The sequence below is a fragment of the Phyllobates terribilis genome, unplaced genomic scaffold, assembly GCF_046119375.1.
Source record: "Phyllobates terribilis strain yellow unplaced genomic scaffold, ASM4611937v1 Scaffold_500__1_contigs__length_1315687, whole genome shotgun sequence".
Taxonomy (NCBI): domain Eukaryota; kingdom Metazoa; phylum Chordata; class Amphibia; order Anura; family Dendrobatidae; genus Phyllobates; species Phyllobates terribilis.
The window spans coordinates 715,911-742,831 of NW_027363260.1; the positions used below are offsets into that span (position 1 = coordinate 715,911).

The window sequence follows — 26,921 nt, forward strand, 5'->3', positions numbered from 1 at the left end:
CTTTTCTTCCCAGGGCTGTTCCTCGCCCAGCAGGAACGTGGGGGAGCTCAGGTCGGCCTTCCACCGTACTCCCTTACCTCCCTTGCTCTCTTTCCTTCTTCAGTTCTCCATCTAACCCCTCGGCTCTGTGGTGTCTGCTCTCCCTCCAGCTCTCTCCTTCTCACAGGTGGACTACCGAGTGTATTCACACTGTGGCGAATCTTTTGGGCCCAGGCATAAGAAGTCGTCGAGGTAATGGATAATATGTGCCCCCTTAGAAACGTCCTTGTCGACCCATTCGAGGAAGCAACTAAACGCCTCAAATAGTGAGCAGGATATGGAGCACCCCTTCCCAGAAGCAGCCCAATAGGTGGACACTATTCGGAAGCATAGGTAGTAAGTAACCGGAACACCCCCTCAATGTCTGTTTTGGCCATTAGGGTGCCCCTTCCCAACTTCTTGACCCGCCTGATTCCCTTGTCAAAGGAGGTACAGTATATACTACTGTACTTGGTTCCGTGTCGATGTTGTCGTTTACTGACCTGCCCCTTGGATATGACAAATGGTGGATTAGTCCAAATGTATTGGGTTCCGTTTTTGGCACGACTCCCAATGAGGATACCACTACGTCTTGTAAGGAAAGTGTTCTGAATGGAACCGCCATTCTACCTAAAGATATTTCTTTTTTTAATTTTCTTGTCACGACGTCTGGGTGTTGGTAGGCTGATTTTAGATTTTTACTCCAGCCTTTCTTGATTTTAGAAGGGCATGACACGCCTATATCTGTGTCTCCTCCTCCTTTTACTCCTCCACCTCTTTTCTTTTTGCATGACTATATGTACTTGTCACTTTTCCATGTGTAAGTTGTGTCTTCTGAGCAGTTTGTCAGCTTTTGGACACCTTTGAATGTGTTTTCTATGTGTTTCTATGAGTTTTTGTTTGCCTGCATTGGTTTTAACGGTGTTCGACGAACCGTTCGGCGAACATACCGGTGTTTGACGAACCGAACCCGAACACTACTGCACACAACACCATATCAATTCAAGTCTGCAATCAGATGGACTGAATGAACTGACTGAACTCACTTACTTATCCCTATCTGACTCATCACCAGGAAATTGTTCTTATGTGTGCACATCTAGCCCAGAATGAGGGCTCCCAGACCGTATGATTGCCCCCACAGAGTATGATTGCCCCCCCCCAATTACTGATATTAAAAAAAAAAACACAACAACACACATTACTCAACCAACCCCTTTCCTGAGATGCGCTGCTCCGGTCTGTGCAGTGTGAGTACTGAGGCTCCATACTACAGGTGTGATGTAGTGGCGCCATTGCGCCTGCAGTGCACGGAGTCTCGGACTCACAGGTGAAGGCTGAACGGCGGATCGGGGAGCTTTCAACTCCCTGATTTACTATTCTATTCAATGGTATCATGGGAAAGTGGATATCACTGAAATTGTGATGATGGGTAAGGAGAGCATTCTCGGTGCTGAGCCGTCTCAATTCATGGGCACCATTGCGGCCGCAAGGGCTGCCACTATGGATGATACGGCCCTGCTACCTATTGTGTGGCAAATATCTCATAGGTCCTGGGTTCATTAGTATCTGCACCAAGAATGGGGCTCAGTGAGTATTTATTCATTAGCTGTGGGGTAGACGGTGGGGTGGATGGTACCATATTGTGTGTCTACGGGGGCAATACTGTGCGAAAACCCCTCAAATGAAATCTTAAACCCTTTTTACATATATGCATTGAAAACTGGATTAACAACATTATATACGGTAAATACATACAGTACAGACCAAAAGTGTGGACACACCTTCTCATTTAAAGATTTTTCTGTATTTTCATGACTACGACAATTGTACATTCACACTGAAGGCATCAAAACTATGAATTAACACATGTGGCATTATATACTTAACAAAAAAGTGTGAAACAACTGAAAATATGTCTTATATTCTAGGTTCTTCAAAGTAGCCACCTTTTGCTTTGATGACTGCTTTGCACACTCTTGGCATTCTCTTGATGAGCTTCAAGAGGTAGTCACCGGAAATGGTCTTCCAACAATCTTGAAGGAGTTCACAGAGATGCTTAGCACTTGTTGGCCCTTTTGCCTTCACTCTGCGGTCCAGCTCACCCCAAACCATCTCGATTGGGTTCAGGTCTGGTGACTGTGGAGGCCAGGTCATCTGGCGTAGCACCCCATCACTCTCCTTCTTGGTCAAATAGCCCTTACACAGCCTGGAGGTGTGTTTGGGGTCATTGTCCTGTTGAAAAATAAATGATGGTCCAACTAAATGCAAACCGGATGGAATAGCATGCCGCTGCAAGATGGTGTGGTAGCCATGCTGGTTCAGTATGCCTTCAATTTTGAATAAATCCCCAACAACGTCACCAGCAAAGCACCCCCACACCATCACACCTCCTCCTCCATGCTTCACGGTGGGAACCAGGCATGTAGAGTCCATCCGTTCACCTTTCCTGCGTCGCACAAAGACACGGTGGTTGGAACCAAAGATCTCAAATTTGGACTCATCAGACCAAAGCACACATTTCCACTGGTCTAATGTCCATTCCTTGTGTTCTTTAGCCCAAACAAGTCTCTTCTGCTTGCTCCCTGTCCTTAGCAGTGGTTTCCTAGCAGCTATTTTACCATGAAGGCCTGCTGCACAAAGTCTTCTCTTAACAGTTGTTGTAGAGATGTGTCTGCTGCTAGAACTCTGTGTGGCATTGACCTGGTCTCTAATCTGAGCTGCTGTTAACCTGCGATTTCTGAGGCTGGTGACTCGGATAAACTTATCCTCAGAAGCAGAGGTGACTCTTGGTCTTCCTTTCCTGGGGCGGTCCTCATGTGAGCCAGTTTCTTTGTAGCGCTTGATGGTTTTTGCAACTGCACTTGGGGACACTTTCAAAGTTTGCCCAATTTTTCGGACTGACTGACCTTCATTTCTTAAAGTAATGATGGCCACTCGTTTTTCTTTACTTAGAATTTGTATTATGGCAAGAAAAAAGCAGCTAACAGCGTATTCAGTAGGACTATCAGCTGTGTATCCACCTGACTTCTGCACAACACAACTGATGGTCCCAACCCCATTTATAAGGCAAGAAATCCCACTTATTAAACCTGACAGGGCACACCTGTGAAGTGAAAACCATTTCCGGTGACTACCTCTTGAAGCTCATCAAGAGAATGCCAAGAGTGTGCAAAGCAGTCATCAAAGCAAAAGGTGGCTACTTTGAAGAACCTAGAATATAAGACATATTTTCAGTTGTTTCACACTTTTTTGTTAAGTATATAATGCCACATGTGTTAATTCATAGTTTTGATGCCTTCAGTGTGAATGTACAATTTTCATAGTCATGAAAATACAGAAAAATCTTTAAATGAGGTGTGTCCAAACTTTTGGTCTGTACTGTATATACTAGCAAAATTACAAGCTCAATGGCTTTCTGTGGATGTATATAAACAGACGTAAACAATGATGCTGAATAATTGATACAGTCACTACCTTACCCTACCCCATACCTAAACAAAGAGGTTTCTGCCTAGCTGCGGAGGTTGGCACCCCAAGGACGATAATGGCGCCCCCGCTCACTGGTGGCTGTACCTCAGAAGCCCTAGTTAACTGTGATATACACTACCGTTCAAAAGTTTGGGGTCAACCAGACAATTTTATGTTTTCCATGAAAACTCATACTTTTATTTATCAAATGAGTTGCAAAATGATTAGAAAATATAGTCCAGACATTGACAAGGTTAGAAATAATGATTTTTATTAGAAAGAATAATTTTCTCCTTCAACCTTTGCTTTCGTTAAAGAATGCTCCCTTTGCAGCAATCACAGCATTACAGACCTTTGGCATTCTAGCTGTTGCTCAGGTAATCTTGAGAAATTTTCCCCCATGATGCCTGAAGCCCCTCCCACAAGTTGAATTGGCTTGATGGGCACTTTTTGCGTACCATAAGGTGAAGCTGCTCCCACAACAGCACAATGGGGTTGAGATCTGGTGACTGTCCTGGCCACTCCATTACAGATATAATACCAGCCTGCCTGCTTCTTCCCTAAATAGTTCATGCATAATTTGGAGGTGTGTTTTGGGTCATTGTCCTGTTGTAGGATGAAATTGGCTCCAATCGAGCGCTGTCTACAGGGAATGGCATGGCATTGCAAAATAGAGTGATAGCCTTCCTTATTCAAAATCCCATTTACCTTGTACAAATCTCCCACTTTACCAGCACCAAAGAAACCCCAGACCATCACATTACCTCCACCATGCTTGACAGATGGAGTCAGGCACTCTTCCAGCATCTTTTCAGTTGTTCTGCGTCTCACAAATGTTCTTCTGTGTGATCCAAACACCTCAAACTTTGATTTGTCTGTCCATAAAACTTTTTTCCAATCTTCCTCTGTCCAGTGTCTGTGTTCTTTTGCCCATATTAATCTTTTGCTTTTATTAGCCACTCTCAGATATGGCTTTTTCTTTGTCAATTTGCCCTGAAGGCCAGCATCCCGGAGTTGCATCTTCACTGTAGACGTTGACACTGCCGTTTTGCATGTACTATTTAATGAAGCTGCCAGTTGAGGAGCTGTGAGGCGTCGATTTCTCAAACTAGAGACTCCAATGTACTTGTCTTGTTGCTCAGTTTTGCAGCGGGGCCTCCCACTTCTCTTTCTACTCTGGTTAGAGCCTGTTTGTGCTCTCCTCTGAAGGGAGAAGTACACACCGTTGGAGGAAATCTTCAGTTTCTTGGCAATTTCTCGCATGGAATAGCCTTAATTTCTAAGAACAAGAATAGACTGTCGAGTTTCACATGAAAGTTATCTTTTTCTGGCCATTTTTAGAGTTTCATAGAACAAACAAATGTAATGCTCCAGATTCTCAACTAGCTCAAAGGAAGGTCAATTTTATAGCTTCTCAAATCAGCCAAACCATTTTCAGCTGGGCTAACACACTTGTGCAAGGGTTTTCTAAACATCCATTAGCCTTCTTACACAGTTAGCAAACACAATGTATCATTAAAACACTGGAGTAGTGGTTGTTGGAAATGGGCCACTATACACCTACGTAGATATTGCAATAAAAACAAGACGTTTGCAGCTAGAATAGTCATTTACCACATTTACAATGTATAGAGTGTATTTCTGATTCATTTAATGTTAGCTTCATTGAAAAAAAATGTGCTTTGCCTTCAAAAATAATGAAATTTCTAAATGACCCCAAACTTTTGAACGGTAGTGTATCAAAAAATACACTGATACATTAAATAGAAGCAGATATATCGCAAGGTATATATAAAGGAAAGGGTATGGTACACATCAGAGAATGGTTCAATAATCCGCCTCAACGTGTTTCCCCAACAGCTTCATCAGGAGGGATGATAATTCATGATGTTCAGCATAGTGTACCTAATAGCCAGGTGTCCATGTATAAATATCCCACTTCATCCAAAAACCCCTCCCCAGACTAGGAGACCCATTCCCATTTCTAAAGGTGAATGGTCATAGGATATATAGAATGGAGTCTGTCTACAAAAATGTACTGCGCCTGCGCTACTTCACATGAGCTAGAGGTCCTATAATGTCCATCCCCTAGTGTGCATATCCAGAAGTGACGTGGTTTACACTGAAACGCCAGATAAACTGATTGCCGCCGCGCCACTTGTACCCGTGACTGCGCATATCATATTATGTGTTCCACAACGCAGAGCATAATGGCCTATATGTGTCCGGACCATCACCCTTGTCAGTAAAGTAACATACGGTTAGAGGATTTGTGTTTGTCTGTGCGTTACATAAGGTTAACTGATTACAGGGGCATAATGGGGGCATCATACATCCTGCATAAGAGGCATAATGGGGGCATTACACTGTGTGGGGGGCATCATACATACTACATAAGGGGCATAATGGGGGGATTACACTGTGTGGAGGCATCATACATCCTGCATAAGGGGCATAATGGGGGCATTACACTGTGGGGGCATCATACATCCTGTATAAGGGACATAATGGGGGCATTACACTGTGTGGGGGCATCATACATCCTGCATAAGGGGCATAATGGGGGCATTACACTGTGGGGGCATCATACATCCTGCATAAGGGGCATAATGGGGGCATTACACTGTGTGGGGGCATCATACATCCTGCATAAGGGGCATAATGGGGGCATTACACTGTGTGGGGGCATCATACATACTACATAAGGGGCATAATGGGGGGATTACACTGTGTGGAGGCATCATACATCCTGCATAAGGGGCATAATGGGGGCATTACACTGTGGGGGCATCATACATCCTGCATAAGGGGCATAATGGGGGCATTACACTGTGTGGGGGCATCATACATCCTGCATAAGGGGCATAATGGGGGCATTACACTGTGTGGGGGCATCATACATCCTGTATAAGGGGCATAATGGGGGCATTACACTGTGTGGAGGCATCATACATTGTGTATAAGGGGCATAATGGGGGCATTACACTGTGTGGGGGCATCATACATCCTGCATAAGGGGCATAATGGGGGCATTAAACTGTGTGGGGGCATCATACATCCTGCATAAGGGGCATTACACTGTGGGGGGCATCATACATCCTGTATAAGGGGCATAATGGGGGCATTACACTGTGTGGAGGCATCATACATCCTGAATAAGGGGCATAATGGGGGCATTACACTGTGGGGTCAGTAAAGGGGTCCTGTACTATGAGAACAATACGTTTCCTCCCTTCCTGTCTCCATAGTTGGGTCGTATGTATCTATTACAGGAAACAGAACAAAAACCTTATGATTCTTATGAAGGGGCAACACAAGACCCCAAAAGAGTCTACGTGCTGAAGGGGTTAATGCCCCCTGCGCCCAGTAATGGGGTCTCCACATACCTCCACCTGCAGAGCCGCCACCACATATATGGCTGCTCTGTGCGCACAGGAGCTGTGATGAGGTCACAGGAGGGGAGGAGTCAGGGGTCACATGATCAGGGGCCTCAGTGGATGCAGGACTCTGCTGTGCTGGTTGTCATGGTGCTGGATGAGCTGAAGTTTATGTGTGGGGTCACGAGGGGTTTACAGTGTGGATGTAGCAGAGCCGCGTGTGTACGAGGTGTACGGAGCAAAGCCGCGTGTGTACGAGGTGTGCGGAGCAGAGCCGCATGTGTACGAGGTGTACGGAGCAGAGCCGTGTGGGTACGAGGCGTACGGAGCGGAGCCGCGTGTGTACGAGGTGTACGGAGCGGAGCCGTATGTGTACGAGGTGTACGGAGCAGAGCCGCGTGTGTACGAGGTGTACGGAGCGGAGCCGCGTGTGTACGAGGTGTACGGAGCGGAGCCGTATGTGTACGAGGTGTACGGAGCAGTGCAGCGTGTGTACGAGGTGTACGGAGCAGAGCCGCGTGTGTACGAGGTGTACGGAGCAGAGCCGCGTGTGTACGAGGTGTACGGAGCGGAGCCGCGTGTGTACGAGGTGTACGGAGCGGAGCCGCGTGTGTACGAGGTGTACGGAGCAGTGCAGCGTGTGTACGAGGTGTACGGAGCAGAGCCGCGCGTGTACGAGGTGTACGGAGCAGAGCCGCGTGTGTACGAGGTGTGCGGAGCAGAGCCGCATGTGTACGAGGTGTACGGAGCAGAGCCGTGTGGGTACGAGGCGTACGGAGCGGAGCCGCGTGTGTACGAGGTGTACGGAGCGGAGCCGTATGTGTACGAGGTGTACGGAGCAGAGCCGCGTGTGTACGAGGTGTACGGAGCGGAGCCGCGTGTGTACGAGGTGTACGGAGCGGAGCCGCGTGTGTACGAGGTGTACGGAGCAGTGCAGCGTGTGTACGAGGTGTACGGAGCAGAGCCGCGTGTGTACGAGGTGTACGGAGCAGAGCCGCGTGTGTACGAGGTGTACGGAGCGGAGCCGCGTGTGTACGAGGTGTACGGAGCGGAGCCGCGTGTGTACGAGGTGTACGGAGCGGAGCCGCGTGTGTACGAGGTATACGGAGCGGAGCCGCGTGTGTACGAGGTGTACGGAGCGGAGCCGCGTGTGTACGAGGCGTACGGGGCGGAGCCGTGTGTGTACGAGGCGTACGGAGCGGAGCCGCGTGTACGAAGCGTACGGAGCGGAGCCGCGTGTGTACGAGGTGTACGGAGCGGAGCCGCGTGTGTACGAGGTGTACGGAGCGGAGCCGCGTGTGTACGAGGTGTACGGAGCAGAGCCGCGTGTGTACGAGGTGTACGGAGCAGAGCCGCGTGTGTACGAGGTGTACGGAGCAGAGCCGCGTGTGTACGAGGTGTACGGAGCAGAGCCGCGTGTGTACGAGGTGTACGGAGCAGAGCCGCGTGTGTACGAGGTGTACGGAGCAGAGCCGCGTGTGTACGAGGTGTACGGAGCAAAGCCGCGTGTGTACGAGGTGTGCGGAGCCGGGTGTGTACGAGGTGTACGGAGCGAAGCCGGGTGTGTACGAGGTGTACGGCGCGGAGCCGGGTGTGTACGAGGTGTACGGAGCGGAGCCGGGTGTGTACGAGGTGTACGGAGCGGAGCCGGGTGTGTACGAGGTGTACGGAGCGGAGCCGTGTGTACGAGGCGTACGGAGCGGAGCCGTGTGTGTACGATGCATACGAAGCGGAGCCGCGTGTGTACGGGGCGGAGCCGCGTGTGCACGAGGCGTACGGGGCGGAGCCGCGTGTGTACGAGGCGTACGGGGCGGACCGCGTGTGTACGAGGCGTACGGAGCAGAGCCGTGTGTGTACGGAGCGGAGCCGTGTGTGTAAGAGGCGTACGGAGCGGAGCCGCGTGTGGATGAGGTGTACGGAGCAGAGCCGCGTGTGTACGAGGCGTACGGAGCGGAGCCGCGGGTGTACGAGGTGTACGGAGCGGAGCCGCGCGTGTACGAGGTGTACGGAGCGGAGCCGCGTGTGTATGAGGTGTACGGAGTGGAGCCGCGCGTGTACGAGGCGTACGGAGCGGAGCCGCGTGTACGAAGTGTACGGAGCGGAGCCGCGTGTGTACGAGGTGTACGGAGCGGAGCCGCGTGTGTACGAGGTGTACGGAGCAGAGCCGCGTGTGTACGAGGTGTACGGAGCAGAGCCGCGTGTGTACGAGGTGTACGGAGCAAAGCCGCGTGTGTACGAGGTGTGCGGAGCCGGGTGTGTACGAGGTGTACGGAGCGAAGCCGGGTGTGTACGAGGTGTACGGCGCGGAGCCGGGTGTGTACGAGGTGTACGGAGCGGAGCCGGGTGTGTACGAGGTGTACGGAGCGGAGCCGGGTGTGTACGAGGTGTACGGAGCGGAGCCGTGTGTACGAGGCGTACGGAGCGGAGCCGTGTGTGTACGATGCATACGAAGCGGAGCCGCGTGTGTACGGGGCGGAGCCGCGTGTGTACGAGGCGTACGGGGCGGAGCTGCGTGTGTACGAGGCGTACGGGGCGGAGCCGCGTGTGTACGAGGCGTACGGGGCGGAGCCGCGTGTGTACGAGGCGTACGGAGCAGAGCCGTGTGTGTACGGAGCGGAGCCGTGTGTGTAAGAGGCGTACGGAGCGGAGCCGCGTGTGGATGAGGTGTACGGAGCGGAGCCGCGTGTGTACGAGGCGTACGGAGCGGAGCCGCGGGTGTACGAGGTGTACGGAGCGGAGCCGCGGGTGTAAAAGGAGTACGGAGCGGAGCCGTGCGTGTACGGAACGGAGCCGCGCGTGTACGAGGTGTACAGAGCGGAGCCGCGCATGTACGAGGTGTGCGGAGCCGCGTGTGTACGAGGTGTACGGAGCGGAGCCGCCCGTGTACGGTGTGTACGGAGCAGAGCCGCCCGTGTACGGTGTGTACGGAGCGGAGCCGCGCGTGTACGAAGTGTACGGAGCGGAGCCGCGTGTGTACAGAGCGGAGCCGTGTGTGTTCGAGGTGTACGGAGCAGAGCCGCGTGTGTACGAGGTGTACGGAGCGGAGCCGCGTGTGTACGAGGTGTACGGAGCGGAGCCGTGTGTGTACGAGGTGTACGGAGCAGAGCCGCGTGTGTACGAGGTGTACGGAGCAGAGCCGTGTGTGTACGGAGCGGAGCCGTGTGTGTAAGAGGCGTACGGAGCCGAGCCGCATGTGTATTAGGTGTACGGAGCGGAGCCGCGTGTGTACGAGGTGTACGGAGCGGAGCCATGTGTGTACAGAGCGGAGCCGCGTGTGTACGAGGTGTACGGAGCGGAGCCGCACGTGTACGAGGTGTACGGAGCGGAGCCGCGTGTGTACGAGGTGTACGGAGCGGAGCCGCGCGTGTATGAGGTGTACGTAGCGGAGCCGCGTGTGTACGGAGCGGAGCCGCCCGTGTACGGTGTGTACGGAGCGGAGCCGCGCGTGTACGAGGTGTACGGAGCGGAACCGCGTGTGTACAGAGCGGAGCCGTGTGTGTTCGAGGTGTACGGAGCAGAGCCGCGTGTGTACGAGGTGCACGGAGCGGAGGCGCGTGTGTACGAGGTGTACGGAGCGGAGCCGTGTGTGTACGAGGTGTACGGAGCAGAGCCGTGTGTGTAAGAGGCGTACGGAGCGGAGCCGCGTGTGTATTAGGTGTACGGAGCGGAGCCGCGTGTGTACGAGGTGTACGGAGCGGAGCCATGTGTGTACGGAGCGGAGCCGCGTGTGTACGAGGTGTACGGAGCGGAGCCGCGTGTGTACGAGGTGTACGGAGCGGAGCCGCCCGTGTACGGTGTGTACGGAGCGGAGCCGCCCGTGTACGGTGTGTACGGAGCGGAGCCGCGCGTGTACGAGGTGTACGGAGCGGAGCCGCGTGTGTACAGAGCGGAGCCGTGTGTGTTCGAGGTGTACGGAGCAGAGCCGCGTGTGTACGAGGTGTACGGAGCAGAGCCGCGTGTGTACGAGGTGTACGGAGCGGAGCCGTGTGTGTACGAGGTGTACGGAGCAGAGCCGTGTGTGTAAGAGGCGTACGGAGCGGAGCCGCGTGTGTATTAGGTGTACGGAGCGGAGCCGCGTGTGTACGAGGTGTACGGAGCGGAGCCATGTGTGTACGGAGCGGAGCCGCGTGTGTACGAGGTGTACGGAGCGGAGCCGCGCGTGTACGAGGTGTACGGAGCAGAGCCGCGCGTGTACGAGGTGTACGGAGCCGCGTGTGTACGGAGCGGAGTCGCGCGTGTACGGAGCGGAGTCGCGCGTGTACGAGGTGTACGGAGCGGAGCCGCCCGTGTACGGTGTGTACGGAGCGGAGCCGCGCGTGTACGAGGTGTACGGAGCGGAGCCGCCCGTGTACGGTGTGTATGGAGCGGAGCCGCGCGTGTACAAGGTGTACGGAGCGGAGTCGCGTGTGTACAGAGCGGAGCCGTGTGTGTTCGAGGTGTACGGAGCAGAGCCGCGTGTGTACGAGGTTTACGGAGCGAAGCCGCGTGTGTACAGAGCGGAGCCGTGTGTGTTCGAGGTGTACGGAGCAGAGCCGCGTGTGTTCGAGGTGTACGGAGCAGAGCCGCGTGTGTACGAGGTGTACGGAGCGGAGCCGCGCGTGTACGAGGTGTACGGAGCGGAGCCGCGTGTGTACGAGGTGTACGGAGCAGAGCCGCGTGTGTACGAGGTGTACGGAGCAGAGCCGTGTGTGTACGGAGCGGAGCCGTGTGTGTAAGAGGCGTACGGAGCGGAGCCGCGTGTGGATGAGGTGTACGGAGCGGAGCCGCGTGTGTACGAGGCGTACAGAGCGGAGCCGCGGGTGTACGAGGCGTACGGAGCGGAGCCGCGTGTGTACGAGGCGTACGGAGCGGAGCCGCGGGTGTACGAGGCGTACGGAGCGGAGCCGTGCGTGTACGAGGCGTACGGAGCGGAGCCGTGCGTGTACGAGGCGTACGGAGTGGAGCCGCGCGTGTACGAGGCGTACGGAGCGGAGCCGCTCGTGTACGAGGCTTATAGAGCGGAGCCGCACGTGTACGAGGCGTACGGAGTGGAGCCGCGTGTATACGAGGCGTACGGAGCAGAGCCGCGTGTGTACGAGGTGTACGGAGTGGAGCCGCGGGTGTACGAGGTGTACAGGGCGGCGCCGCGCGTGTACGACGTGTACGGAGGTGAGCTGCGCGTGTACGAGGTGTACGGAGCGGAGCCGCACATGTAGGAGGTGTACGGAGCGGAGCCGCGCGTGTACGAGGTGTACGGAGCTGAGCCGCGCATGTACGAGGTGTGCGGAGCTGCGTGTGTACGAGGCGTACGGAGCAGAGCCGCGTGTATACGAGGTCTACGGAGCGGAGCCGCGCGTGTACGAGGTGTACGGAGCGGAGCCACGCGTGTACGAGGTGTACGGAGCAGAGCCGCGCATGTATGAGGTGCATGGAGCGGAGCCGAATGTGTACGAGGCGTACGGAGCAGAGCCGCGTGTGTACGAGGCCTACGGAGTAGAGCCGCGTGTGTGCGAAGTGTACGGAGCGGAGCCGTGTGTGTACGAGGTGTACGGAGCGGAGCCGTGTGTGTACGAGGTGTACGGAACGGACCTGTCTACGAGGTGTACGGAGCAGAGCCGTGTATGAGGTGTAAGGATCAGAGCCGCGCGTGTACGAGGTGTACGGAGCGGATCCGCGCGTGTACGAGGTGCACGGAGCGGAGCCGTGTGTGTACGAGGCGTACGGAGCAGAGCCGCGTGTGTACGAGGCGTACGGAGCAGAGCCGCGTCTGTACGAGGTGTACGGAGCGGAGCCGCGTCTGTACGAGGTGTACGGAGCGGAGCCGCGTGTGTACGAGGTGTACGGAGCGGAGCCGTATGTGTACGAGGTGTACGGAGCAGTGCAGCGTGTGTACGAGGTGTACGGAGCAGAGCCGCGTGTGTACGAGGTGTACGGAGCAGAGCCGCGTGTGTACGAGGTGTACGGAGCGGAGCCGCGTGTGTACGAGGTGTACGGAGCGGAGCCGCGTGTGTACGAGGTGTACAGAGCGGAGCCGCGTGTGTACGAGGTGTACGGAGCGGAGCCGCGTGTGTACGAGGTGTACGGAGCGGAGCCGTGTGTGTATGAGGTGTACGGAGCGGAGCCGCGCATGTACGAGGCGTACGGAGCGGAGCCGCGTGTACGAGGTGTACGGAGCGGAGCCGCGTGTGTACGAGGTGTACGGAGCGGAGCCGCGTGTGTACGAGGTGTACGGAGCAAAGCCGCGTGTGTACGAGGTGTACGGAGCGGAGCCGGGTGTGTACGAGGTGTACGGAGCGGAGCCGGGTGTGTACGAGGTGTACGGAGCGGAGCCGGGTGTGTACGAGGTGTACGGAGCGGAGCCGGGTGTGTACGAGTTGTACGGAGCGGAGCCGTGTGTACGAGGCGTACGGAGCGGAGCCGTGTGTGTACGATGCATACGGAGCGGAGCCACGTGTGTACGGGGCGGAGCCGCGTGTGTACGAGGCGTACGGGGCGGAGCCGCGTGTGCACGAGGCGTACGGGGCGGAGCCGCGTGTGTACGAGGCGTACGGTGCGGAGCCGCGTGTGTACGAGGCGTACGGAGCAGAGCCGTGTGTGTACGGAGCGGAGCCGTGTGTGTAAGAGGCGTATGGAGCGGAGCCGCGTGTGGATGAGGTGTACGGAGCGGAGCCGCGTGTGTATGAGGCGTACGGAGCGGAGCCGCGGGTGTACGAGGTGTACGGAGCGGAGCCGCGGGTGTACAAGGAGTACGGAGCGGAGCCGTGCGTGTACGGAACGGAGCCGCGCGTGTACGAGGTGTACAGAGCGGAGCCGCGCGTGTACGAGGTGTGCGGAGCCGCGTGTGTACGAGGTGTACGGAGCGGAGCCGCCCGTGTACGGTGTGTACGGAGCAGAGCCGCCCGTGTACGGTGTGTACGGAGCGGAGCCGCGTGTGTACGAAGTGTACGGAGCGGAGCCGCGTGTGTACAGAGCGGAGCCGTGTGTGTTCGAGGTGTACGGAGCAGAGCCGCGTGTGTACGAGGTGTACGGAGCGGAGCCGCGTGTGTACGAGGTGTACGGAGCGGAGCCGTGTGTGTACGAGGTGTACGGAGCAGAGCCGCGTGTGTACGAGGTGTACGGAGCAGAGCCGTGTGTGTACGGAGCGGAGCCGTGTGTGTAAGAGGCGTACGGAGCCGAGCCGCATGTGTATTAGGTGTACAGAGCGGAGCCGCGTGTGTACGAGGTGTACGGAGCGGAGCCATGTGTGTACAGAGCGGAGCCGCGTGTGTACGAGTTGTACGGAGCGGAGCCGCATGTGTACGAGGTGTACGGAGCAGAGCCGCGCGTGTACAAGGAGTACGGAGCGGAGCCGTGCGTGTACGGAGCTGAGCCGCGCGTGTACGAGGTGTACGGAGCGGAGCCGCGCGTGTACGAGGTGTACGGAGCGGAGCCGCGTGTGTACGAGGTGTACGGAGCGGAGCCGCGCGTGTACGAGGTGTACGTAGCGGAGCCGCGTGTGTACGGAGCGGAGCCGCCCGTGTACGGTGTGTACGGAGCGGAGCCGCCCGTGTACGGTGTGTACGGAGCGGAGCCGCGCGTGTACGAGGTGTACGGAGCGGAACCGCGTGTGTACAGAGCGGAGCCGTGTGTGTTCGAGGTGTACGGAGCAGAGCCGCGTGTGTACGAGGTGCACGGAGCGGAGCCGCGTGTGTACGAGGTGTACGGAGCGGAGCCGTGTGTGTACGAGGTGTACGGAGCAGAGCCGTGTGTGTAAGAGGCGTACGGAGCGGAGCCGCGTGTGTATTAGGTGTACGGAGCGGAGCCGCATGTGTACGAGGTGTACGGAGCGGAGCCATGTGTGTACGGAGCGGAGCCGCGTGTGTACGAGGTGTACGAAGCGGAGCCGCGTGTGTACGAGGTGTACGGAGCGGAGCCGCCCGTGTCCGGTGTGTACGGAGCGGAGCCGCCCGTGTACGGTGTGTACGGAGCGGAGCCGCGCGTGTACGAGGTGTACGGAGCGGAGCCGCGTGTGTACAGAGCGGAGCCGTGTGTGTTCGAGGTGTACGGAGCATAGCCGCGTGTGTACGAGGTGTACGTAGCGGAGCCGCGTGTGTACGAGGTGTACGGAGCGGAGCCGTGTGTGTACGAGGTGTACGGAGCAAAGCCGTGTGTGTAAGAGGCGTACGGAGCGGAGCCGCGTGTGTATTAGGTGTACGGAGCGGAGCCGCGTGTGTACGAGGTGTACGGAGCGGAGCCATGTGTGTACGGAGCGGAGCCGCGTGTGTACGAGGTGTACGGAGCGGAGCCGCGCGTGTACGAGGTGTACGGAGCAGAGCCGCGCGTGTACAAGGAGTACAGATCGGAGCCGTGCGTGTACGGAGCGGAGCCGCGCGTGTACGAGGTGTACGGAGCGGAGCCGCGCGTGTACGAGGTGTACGGAGCCGCGTGTGTACGGAGCGGAGTCGCGCGTGTACGAGGTGTACGGAGCGGAGCCGCCCGTGTACGGTGTGTACGGAGCGGAGCCGCGCGTGTACGAGGTGTACGGAGCGGAGCCGCCCGTGTACGGTGTGTATAGAGCGGAGCCGCGCGTGTACGAGGTGTACGGAGCGGAGTCGCGTGTGTACAGAGCGGAGCCGTGTGTGTTCGAGGTGTACGGAGCAGAGCCGCGTGTGTACGAGGTTTACGGAGCGGAGCCGCGTGTGTACAAAGCGGAGCCGTGTGTGTTCGAGGTGTACGGAGCAGAGCCGCGTGTGTTCGAGGTGTACGGAGCAGAGCCGCGTGTGTACGAGGTGTACGGAGCGGAGCCGCGCGTGTACGAGGTGTACGGAGCGGAGCCGCGTGTGTACGAGGTGTACGGAGCAGAGCCGCGTGTGTACGAGGTGTACGGAGCAGAGCCGTGTGTGTACGGAGCGGAGCCGTGTGTGTAAGAGGCGTACGGAGCGGAGTCGCGTGTGGATGAGGTGTACGGAGCGGAGCCGCGTGTGTACGAGGCGTACGGAGCGGAGCCGCGGGTGTACGAGGTGTACGGAGCGGAGCCGCGTGTGTACGAGGCGTACGGAGCGGAGCCGCGGGTGTACGAGGCGTACGGAGCGGAGCCGTGCGTGTACGAGGCGTACGGAGCGGAGCCGTGCGTGTACGAGGCGTACGGAGCGGAGCCGCGCGTGTACGAGGCGTACGGAGCGGAGCCGCTCGTGTACGAGGCTTATAGAGCGGAGCCGCACGTGTACGAGGCGTACGGAGCAGAGCCGCGTGTGTACGAGGTGTACGGAGTGGAGCCGCGGGTGTCCGAGGTGTACAGGGCGGCGCCGCGCGTGTACGACGTGTACGGAGGTGAGCTGCGCGTGTACGAGGTGTACGGAGCGGAGCCGCACATGTAGGAGGTGTACGGAGCGGAGCCGCGCGTGTACGAGGTGTACGGAGCTGAGCCGCGCATGTACGAGGTGTGCGGAGCTGCGTGTGTACGAGGCGTACGGAGCAGAGCCGCGTGTATACGAGGTCTACGGAGCGGAGCCGCGCGTGTACGAGGTGTACGGAGCGGAGCCACGCGTGTACGAGGTGTACGGAGCAGAGCCGCGCATGTATGAGGTGCATGGAGCGGAGCCGAATGTGTACGAGGCGTACGGAGCAGAGCCGCGTGTATACGAGGCCTACGGAGTAGAGCCGCGTGTGTACGAGGTGTACGGAGCAGAGCCGTGTGTGTACGAGGTGTACGGAGCGGAGCCGTGTGTGTACGAGGTGTACGGATCGGACCTGTCTACGAGGTGTACGGAGCAGAGCCGTGTATGAGGTGTAAGGATCAGAGCCGCGCGTGTACGAGGTGTACGGAGCGGATCCGCGCGTGTACGAGGTGCACGGAGCGGAGCCGTGTGTGTACGAGGCGTACGGAGCAGAGCCGCGTGTGTACGAGGCGTACGGAGCAGAGCCGCGTCTGTACGAGGTGTATGGAGCGGAGCCGCGTCTGTACGAGGTGTACGGAGCGGAGCCGCGTCTGTACGAGGTGTACGGAGCGGAGCCGCGTCTGTACGAGGTGTACGGAGCGGAGCCGCTTGTGTACGAGGTGTACGGAGCGGAGCCGTGTGTGTATGAAGTTTACGGAGCGGAGCCGCGTGTGTACGAGGTGTACGGAGCAGAGCCGTGTGTGTACGAGGTGTACGGAGCAGAGCCGTGTGTGTACGAGGTGTACGGAGCAGAGCCGTGTGTGTACGAGGTGTACGGACCGGAGCTGTCTACGAGGTGTACGGAGCAGAGCCGTGTATGAGGTGTAAGGATCAGAGCTGTGTGTGTACGAGGTGTACGGAGCGGAGCCACGTGTGTGCGAGGTGTATGGACCGGAGCTGTCTACGAGGTGTATGGAGCGGAGCCGTGTATGAGGTGGACGGAGCAGAGCCGTGTGTGTACAAGGTGTACGGACCGGAGCTGTCTACGAGGTGTACGGAGTGGAGCTGTGTACGGAGCGGAGCCGTGTGTGTTTATATTCTGTCTGTCAAAACATGGATAGAACATGAACGTGAAAAGCAGAGGTGTGAACGAGCCCTAGGACTGACACTGCGCCTCCTTTATTTCATCCATGCTGAGGTCTTCATTGAGGCTGTGGAGATGATGGGGCTGATTTATTGCACGTTCATGCTGTTTGATCAATGTGCACGTGTTTAGGCTAAGTTTACACAAACCACTATGTGGCGCTTCCTCTGTGCTAGGAATGTGTGCTTCCGTTTTGCAGCATCTTTCAGTGCGCGATGCCTCGCTCTAGACCATGCCCCTTTCCAGTAAGGCGACGCCCAGTTGTTGCAGAATGTCCTGAATAAGGTATAAATTATGAAACAAGTTGACCCCATAGGCGGCTTCTGTTGAATGAAATGAGAGAGTTGTAGCTGTGGAATATTGTACAATGGATAATACAAAAAAAAATAGGACTCGCACACCTTTAGTATTTAATTAATCCTCTATGTTGCCAATATACCAACATACTAATACTCGATGTGTCAGCGCACTGCGACTACTGATTACATGAACTCCAATATTGCTGTAAACATTAGGTGCTTAGTTAGCGGTTTTTGATCAACAAGCACAAAGGTTCCAACCACATCAAGGTGACATTTTAATATGGATGGTACCTAACGACTATATGTCCTACCTCTCTATGTGCCAAACATTGAAAGTTACCATATTATGGTCGCTGCTTCCCAAATGCTCCCAGACCTGTAGATCTGAAAAATAGGACCCGCACACTTTTAGTATTAAAGTACAGGTGCACAAATACGCTATGTGGCAATGTACTAACATACACATGTTACACGACGCGTCAGAGCGCTGCGACTAATGATTACATTAACTCCAATATTGTTGTAAACGTTAAAAACGCAAGGTATTTAGTTAGCGTTTTTGATCAACAAGCACAAAGCCTCCAACCACGTCAAGGTGACCTTTTAATATGGATGGTCCCTAACCACTATATGTCCTACCTCTCTATGTGCCAAACCTTGTGTTGGAAAGATGGGTGGATAAGGGTGTTGAGCCCTGGAGGGGGCCATAGTGTGCTTACTAGTGATGAGCGAGTATGTTCGGTTAACCCTTTCAGCGAGTATGCTCGGGCGAGAACCGAGTATTTTCAGCGTATCACTCCCGTGTGCATGATTTGCGACTGTTTGACTGCTTTAATACATGTAAGGAATGCTTGTTTCTTAAGCATTAGTGCGCTTCTGGTCGGGTCTTCTGTTTACTTGCCCCTGTATCATCAAATGATGCACAACGCACTTACGGTAGTCTATAGTCGCCCCAATCATTTTCATGATGGCTCCTTCGCAATTTAGTGCAACCTCTTGAAGTGAGCTGGGTGTAAGTTAACTTTAGGAGCACGGTCTGGTCATTTTACACATTTTCGTGGATTAAACACTTTTGACTGTGCCAGGAAAGTTCTGATGTTACTTATCAATTACTTTTGTAAAGCCGCCTCTTCAGAGGGGAAGAGGACTAGAGTTCTAGCTCCACAATTTACCAGAGGAGCATGCATGGCTTATAAGTCTCCTCACTCTGACATGCCAGGCTTGGCTTGTCACTCTCCACAAGCAGAAATGTTATCCCATAGACATGTTTTGTAAAGCTGAAAAGCCCAACCACATCTGCCATTGTTATACGAGCTTGTATCGTACCGTCCATACTCCGTGAATATTATATGCCTTACAGCATACATGTCAAACTCTGGCTTGTGGGCCAAATCTGGCCCGCAGGGTTGTTATATTTGGCCCGCAATACCAGAACCGCCATCCCCATGTGGGGCTATTATTTGTATGGAGGACTAGGTGGGACCCATCATACTGTATACTGGATGACCCGTGACTTTGTCCAAGTTTTTCATTTTGACCCTCTGTGTGTTGGAGCTTGACATCCCTGCCTTACAGCAATGTGCTCAGGATTATATACACTGCTCAAAAAAATAAAGGGAACACTCAAACATCTCATCCTAGATCTGAATGAATGAAATATTCTCATTGAATACTTTGTTCTGTACAAAGCTGAATGTGCTGACAGCAAAATCACACAAAAATCATCAATGGAAATCAAATTTATTAACCAATGGAGGCCTGGATTTGGAGTCACCCCCAAAATTAAAGTGGAAAAACACACTACAGGCTGATCCAACTTTGATGTAATGTCCTTAAAACAAGTCAAAATGAGGCTCAGTATTGTGTGTGGCCTCCACGTGCCTGTATGACCTCCCTACAATGCCTGGGCACGCTCCTGATGAGGTTGCGGATGGTCTCCTGTGGGATCTCCTCCCAGACCTGCACTAAAGCATCCGCCAACTCCTGGACAGTCTGTGGTGCAACGTGACGTTGGTGGATGCAGCGAGACATGCTTTCCCAGATGTGCTCAATCGGATTCAGGTCTGGGGAACGGGCGGGACAGTCCATAGCTTCAATGCCTTCATCTTGCAGGAACTGCTGACACACTCCAGCCACATGAGGTCTTGCATTGTCCTGCATTAAGAGGAACCCAGGGCCAACCGCACCAGCATATGGTCTCACAAGGGGTCTGAGGATCTCATCTCGGTACCTAATGACAGTCAGGCTACCTCTGGCGAGCACATGGAGGGCTGTGCGGCCCTCCAAAGAAATGCCACCCTACACCATTACTGACCCACTGCCAAATTGGTCATGCTGAAGGATGTTGCAGGGAGCAGATCGCTCTCCACGGCGTCTCCGGACTCTGTCACGTCTGTCACATGTGCTCAGTGTGAACCTGCTTTCATCTGAGAAGAGCACAGGTCTCCAGTGGCGACTTTGCCATTCCTGGTGTTCTGTGGCAAATGCCAATCATCCTGCACGGTGTTTGGCTGTCAGCACAACCCCCATCTGTGGACGTCGGGCCCTCATACCACCTCATGCCAGACACATGCACATTTGTGGCCTGCTGGAGTTCATTTTGCAGAGCTCTGGCAGTGCTCCTCCTGTTCCTCCTTGCACAAAGGAGGAGGTAACGGTCCAGCTGCTGGGTTGTTGCCCTCCTATGGCTCCCTCCACATCTCCTGGTATCTGCTCCATGCTCTGGACACTGTGCTGACAGACACAGCTACCCTTCTTGCCACAGCTCGCACTGATGTGCCATCCTGGATGAACTGCACTACCTGAGCAACTTCTGTGGATTGTACTGTAGACACCGCCTCATGCTACTGTACCTCTAGGGGTGAGAGCAACGGCAAAATGAAAAAGTGACCAAAACAACAGCCCAAAAGGATGAGAACAGAGAAATAGTCTGTGGTCACCACTTGCTGAACCACTCCTTTATAGGGGGTATCTTGCTAATTGCCGATCATTTCTACCAGTTGTCTGTTCCATTTGCACAACAGCAGGAGAAATTGATTCACAATCAGTTTTGCTTCATAACTGGACAGGTAGATTTCACAGAAGTGTGATTGACTTGGGAGTTACATTGTGTTGTTTAAGTGTTCCCTTTATTTTTTTGAGCAGTGTACTTTTCCAAACTGTCTTTATCTGGTAATACACATCACAAGAAGGGGTTAAAACAATAAGAGTTCCAGTTTGTTTTCCTGTACCATATACCTTCCATAATAAAACCTTCAGATAAGCTTTAGTGGTTCTCCTGAAATGACCCCGATAGAGGACTCAAACCTGCACTATGTCTACAAGACTGAAGAATGTTCAAGTTACCTCTGTGTCAAAAGAACTGGGGTCAATATGGAGAGTTGTGTCCAGTGGCGGAAAACTGCGGCTTCAGATGATGGGCAAGCTCAGATGATGTTCATCACCATTATAAACAAGCTTGTGAATTAACTTGTGAAGACTCAGCATGCTGGGGAGTACAGATGATTAAAGTGGTTGTTTGGTCACAGAATACTGATTAATTGGATCGGTCATCCATATGAGATCGGTAGGGTCCAACATCTAACAACCCCGTAATGAACTGTTATTTGTTCTGGTGTCTGCAGATTAGAAACACTAAGAACAAAGCTGCAAAGTATAGCTGCATTTAATCTGTAGTAGTCAGTAGAAATTACTTGTGAGGCCACATCTAGAATGTGGGATCCAGTTTTGGGCTTCACATTTTAAAACAGATATTCGGAAGTTAGAGTCAGTTCAGAGGCAGCAGCTAGATTATTACAAGGGACGCAGACTTCTCATATGTTGAGAGGTTGGAAAAGTTGGGCTTTTTTAGCTTAGAAAAACGAAGCCTCAGAGGAGATCTCACTTATATGTATAAATACATGTGAGATCAATACAAAGGACTTGTGTAACGGGATGGGTGGTGGAGCCACTGTGCCGTGGTGCAAGGAGAGACTCGGGAAAATAACTAGGGACCTCACGAAATTCAACTTCGGATGTACAGCGGCTTGACTACTCCATGACCCAAGGAGGGGCGAGGAAGGTGGACCAGGTGCTAATCCGGGTCTGACCTCGGGAAGATAGCAACTGACCCCCAAGGGACAGGAGGCAGGAACAGGCGGGCACGGCTGGTAGACTGGCAGGTGGGCACGGCTGGTAGACGGGCAGGCGGGCACGATTGGTAGACAGGCTGACGGACAGGCAGGTAAATGGAGATACATGCACTGGGACCTGAGAACTAACAAGAGTGTTTAGCAAACAAATTTACAACGTTGCACAGGCACCTCCATGTTGGAGGAGGTGCCTTAAGTAGTTTATTTTATTTATTTTACTCACTTACATAGCGCCATTAATTCCACAGCGCTTTACAGACATTATGGGCACTGTTCCCATTGGGGCTCACAATCTACATTCGCTATCATTATGTTCTTTTGGAGTATGGGAGGAAACCGGAGAACCAGGAGGAAACCCACACAAACTCCTTGCAGATGTTGTCCTTTTAGTGTAATCCAACCATTGGCCAGGGACATTCAGAATGGTGTGCGGCCCCTTAAGAGGCAGGAAGTGCGCGTGCCCCCCCAAGCACAGTACTCGGGGATCTGTTAGTTGTGCGTGTACCCTGGGCAGTGTCAGTGTGTAAGGAGGACGGAGGAGTGGGACACTCTAGCCGGGGGCTGTGGCAGTAAGGGGGTCGCCGTCTCTGCCACGGGAGAGGGGCAGGAGGCAGAGACGCAGGCGCTACAACTTGCACATGACTTATTCCTTCCAAGAACCAGGGGCACTCATTACGTTTGGAGGAGAGGAGATTCCGGCAGCTAAATAGGAAAGGGTTCTTTACAAATAGAGCAGTCAGACTGTGGAATGCCGACCACAAGAGGTAGTAATGGCAGACACTAGAACAGTTTTTAAAAAATGGCTGGATGTTTTTATCACAACAAATGGCATTGGGGGTTTTAAATAATCTAGCGATAGAGAATGTATAACTGGTGGAGGAAGGTTGACCTTGATGGACCGGAGTCTTTTTTTTAACAATCTTTATAACACCAGCTACTTAAGCTCGGCTACTATTCTTTGCGGCCACTGCAGCTCAGCTCCATTGCAGTGACTGACAGAGGGCGGAAATGTAGAGGGAGAAATTGTGCGAATGCCTGTACAGGTCGAATAAACTTGTTCATAAAATCTGTTATGGCAATCTGCCAACAGCAGGGGGTGTCATTGCGCCCAGGTGTCACGATGGGAGGGAATAAAGGAGACCACAACCCAGTGATGCTCAGCAAGAGTCCCTCACTGTGGGAGGGTCAAGCGTATATTTTTATAGGTTTTCCAAGGGGGTTTCCAGAACTGGGGCCCCTCTATAAAGACACTGAATTGTCTAATTAATCCAGTAGTCTTACTTAATTGGTTACACCCAGTTATGCAACATTACATCTATTACTTATCTACTTTAACATAATACTCTTGGCAGGCGGCCATCATCATCTCAAGTTCACTTTAAGCAAAGTCATTCTTGTTCTTAAAGTTATATGAAGCTCTCAATCGCCATCTTGGATATCTGTATGTCGCAGCAGAAATTCTTCTTAGCACAAAGTCTTATATAATTCAAACACATCACACAATTAATATAAGAATCTGTTCCTTCACAAAATCCTTGCGAAAAGCACGATATCCATTTAAGATGTTGATTAGGGTTAAGAGAATCAGTTGCACAGTGGAACTCTCTCATAGTAATGGTTATCTATCTCATTCACTTGAGTAGGATGGTACATCAAGAGGAGGCAAGAACATATACAAGAGAGCAGAAAGTAGTCATAGCTAAGATTGTAACTTTCATTACTGATGCTTTGCAGAGGTGAAATCTAGTACCATTGGATGAGAGACTTGGGGAGGAAACCTGAATCAAATTAATTTGGAATGGAAAATCTGTGAAACTGAGAAGGAAGTTGGCAAAATCCTGCTTTGACTCCCACAAAGACAGCTATTTATGAAGTGCAACCAAAAGAGTCATTCCACATACAGTTCCTGATGGTTTAATGGGAATGACTCCAAAACATTTACTAGGTGTCCATCATTTTTGAAGGTTGGTACTGTAAAATCTTTGGAAGTGCACCCCAGCCACCACCATGCTTCACCATAGGCAGGGTGTTCTTTTTAGCATTTGCTTCATTCATCCTCTTTCAATAATACTTTTATCCATAGGCCTGAAAATGTTCAGTTTTGTTTCATCGCTCGACAGGACAGAATCCCAAAATTCCTGTGACTTATTGACATGATTTTGACACTGTTAGAGCTGACAACTCTGGTCAGTGAAGGTGTACTTCTTGGAGATGGGTCATGTTTCCTTCAAGTCCAGGTAATGTAGTCAGTGTTACTGGGACTTTGAATGTTTTTAGAGTTACAGCTGGAAGCAGTCTTTACAAGTTCAATATCTTTGCAATTCTTTTGTATTCTTTTCCTTGTTTCCACTAAGCAATGGTCTCTTCACAACTTTTTCAACCACTCTCGAGAACACAAGAATATTAATGAACCAAAGGGAGTTAACCATAAAGACTGGGCTAAGATTCCTCAGGAATGAGGCAAAACCGATGTCTGGATATGTAGCAATGTTTACAGCTGGTGATAACTGCCATAATGATAATAATTTTTATAGCGCCAACATATTCCGCAGCACTTTACAATTTTAGGGGGACTTATACAGACAATACAGACGTTACAAAATAAGCATAACTCATATCAAAAGGAGTGAGGGCCCTGCTCGCAAGCTTACAGTCTATGAGGACATAGGGGGGGGCACAAAAGGTATCATGTACATATGTTATATAATATAGCCATAATATACTAAATAGGGTATGTACATAACACTACATGAACTGTTCGACAGTCAGTACGTGTACATTACAGACTATTAAGTGCATGAATGGTATGAATATGAATTTGAAGAAAATTTTAATATGGGCTAAACTAGGACAGTTAGATAAGTATGTTAAGGCGATAGGCCAGTCTAAAGAAATGGGTTTTTAGGGCACGCTTAAAACTGTGGGTATTGGGAATTAATCGAATTGTCCTGAGTAGTGCATTCCAAAGAATTGGCGCAGCACATGAGAAATATTGGAGACGAGAGTGGGAAGTTCGGATTATGGAGGATTTTAGTTTAAAGTCATTGGCAGAACAGAGGGCATGGGTAGGGTGGTAGACTGCGATGAGGGAGGAGATGTAGGGCGGTGCTGAAGCATGGAGCGCTTTGTGAGTAAGCGTGATAAGTTTATATTGAACTCTGTATTGGATGGGCATAGGGAACAGGCATTGGTGTAGCGGTTGGAGAGGAATATGATCCTTGCTGTTGCGTTAAGGACGGATTGGAGATGGGAAAGTTTAGAAAGAGGGAGACCGATTAGTAAAGAGTGGCAGTAGTCCAGGCGAGAATGAATAAGAGCTACAGTAAGAGTTTTTGCCGAGTCAAAGGTAAGAAAAGTTCTGAGTCTAGAGATGGAATTCACTGAGTGAGGAGACGGTAATGTCTGATTCACTACACCAGTTCAAGCGGGGACTGGATGCATTTCTAGATACCAGGCAGATTTCGGCATATACTTAAAAATAAAATAAAATAGTAGGTTGATACAGGGATTTATTCTGACTGCTGGTTTCAGAGTCGGGGGGGAATTTTTCCTCAGGTGAAGATTGGCCAAATCATTTGGGGTTTTTGCCCTCCTCTGGATCAACTTTAGCAATTACAGAACTAACAGGTCGAACTTGATGGACGCAAGTCTTTATTCGGCTTTACAAACTATGGACTATGTTTTTGAGGTGTAGATGACATGAACGAACGAGTGATTTGATGTGAGGAGTGAAGGAAAAATCTGAATCAAATATGACCCCAAGACAGCGGGCATGTTGCTGGGAGTAATGGTAGAGCCACAAACGGAAATAGCAATAAAGGGCATAGGTAGGTTAGTGGAGGGAGGAAATACAAGTAGTTCAGTTTTTGGCAGATTCAGTTTTAGATAGAGGGAGGACATACTGTTAGAGACAGCGGAAAGACAATCACTGGTCTTTTGTAATAATGCAGGGTTGATATCTGGAGCTGAGGTTTATAATTGGGTGTCATCAGCATAGAGATGGTACTGGAAATCAAATCTGCTGATTGTTTGTCCAATAGGAGCAGTGTATAAGGAGAAAAGAAGGGGGCCTAAGACTGATCCTTGAGGAACACCGACAGTAAGGGGAAGGAGAGAGGAGGAGGAGCCGGCAAAAGATACAGTGAAGGAGCGGTCAGAGAGGTAGGAGAACCAGGAGAGAACAGTGTCGTTGAGGCCAATAGTGAGGAGCATAGTGAGCAGGAGCTGGTGATCCACAGTGTTGAATGCTGCAAAGACATCCAGGAGAATCAGCAGGGAGTAGTGGCCATTAGATTTAGATGTTAGTAGATCATTAGAGACTTTAGGGAGTGCATTTTCAGTAGAGTCTAAAGAGCGGAAACCAGATTGGTAAGGGTCAAGAAGAGAGTTATCTGAGAGATAGCGGATTAGACGGGAGGGGACCAGGCATTCCAGGAGTTTAGAGATAAAGGGAAGATTGGAAACAGGTCTGTAGTTAGCAGCGCAGTTCTGGTCAAGGGATAGTTTTTTAAGTAATAGATGTATGCTGGCGTGTTTAAAAGAGGAGGGGAAAAATACCAGATGAGAGGGAGAGGTTGAATATTTTAGGTAGGTGAGTGGTGACAGCTGGAGAAAGGGACTGAAGAAGATGTGAGGGAATAGGGTCACTGGTGCAGGTGGTAGGGCGAGAAGATACAAGGAGCCTGGTCACTTCTTCCGTGACTGCATCTTGCTCATTTTCTGACTTTGAACCAATGTTGGGGGGAGGAGCATGCATAACATTTGGGGATTGGGAGAAAATTTCCTATCGGATATGGTCAAATTTTTCTTTGAAATAATTGGCCAGATTTTCAGCGCTGAGGTCGGTGGTCGAGGCCTGTGCTGTTTGATTAAGGAGAGAATGAAAAGTGTCATAGAGGTGTTCAGGATTATTGGACAGTAAGATGATGAAGTTGTTAAAGTTGGTTTGTTTGGAGAGGTGAAGGGCGGAGTTATATGTTTTAAGCATAAATTTATAATGGATGAAATCTTTGGCCAGGTTAGATTTTCAGCACAGCCGTTCAGCGCACCTGGAGCACCGCTAGAGAAAACGTGTTTGCAGCGTGTGCCAGGGTTGTTGCCATGTGTGCCGAGTTGTTCTAAGTGTAGGAGGTGCGGCTTCATCC

General features: G+C 52.5%; 2 protein-coding genes across 2 annotated transcripts in view; one reads left to right on the forward strand and one right to left on the reverse strand.

Moving 5' to 3' along the window:
* The window catches only part of LOC141230950 (uncharacterized), a 39,346-nt gene extending 32,415 nt beyond the window's left edge, over positions 1-6,931 (reverse strand). The window contains exon 1 of the mRNA XM_073667650.1: positions 6,876-6,931. The gene's annotated coding sequence lies outside the window, so the exon portion shown is untranslated. The remainder of the gene's footprint in view (positions 1-6,875) is intronic.
* LOC141230947 (uncharacterized) overlaps positions 1-26,921 on the forward strand; it is a 577,913-nt gene that overhangs the window by 136,035 nt on the left and 414,957 nt on the right. The gene's annotated exons all lie outside the window — the stretch shown is intronic.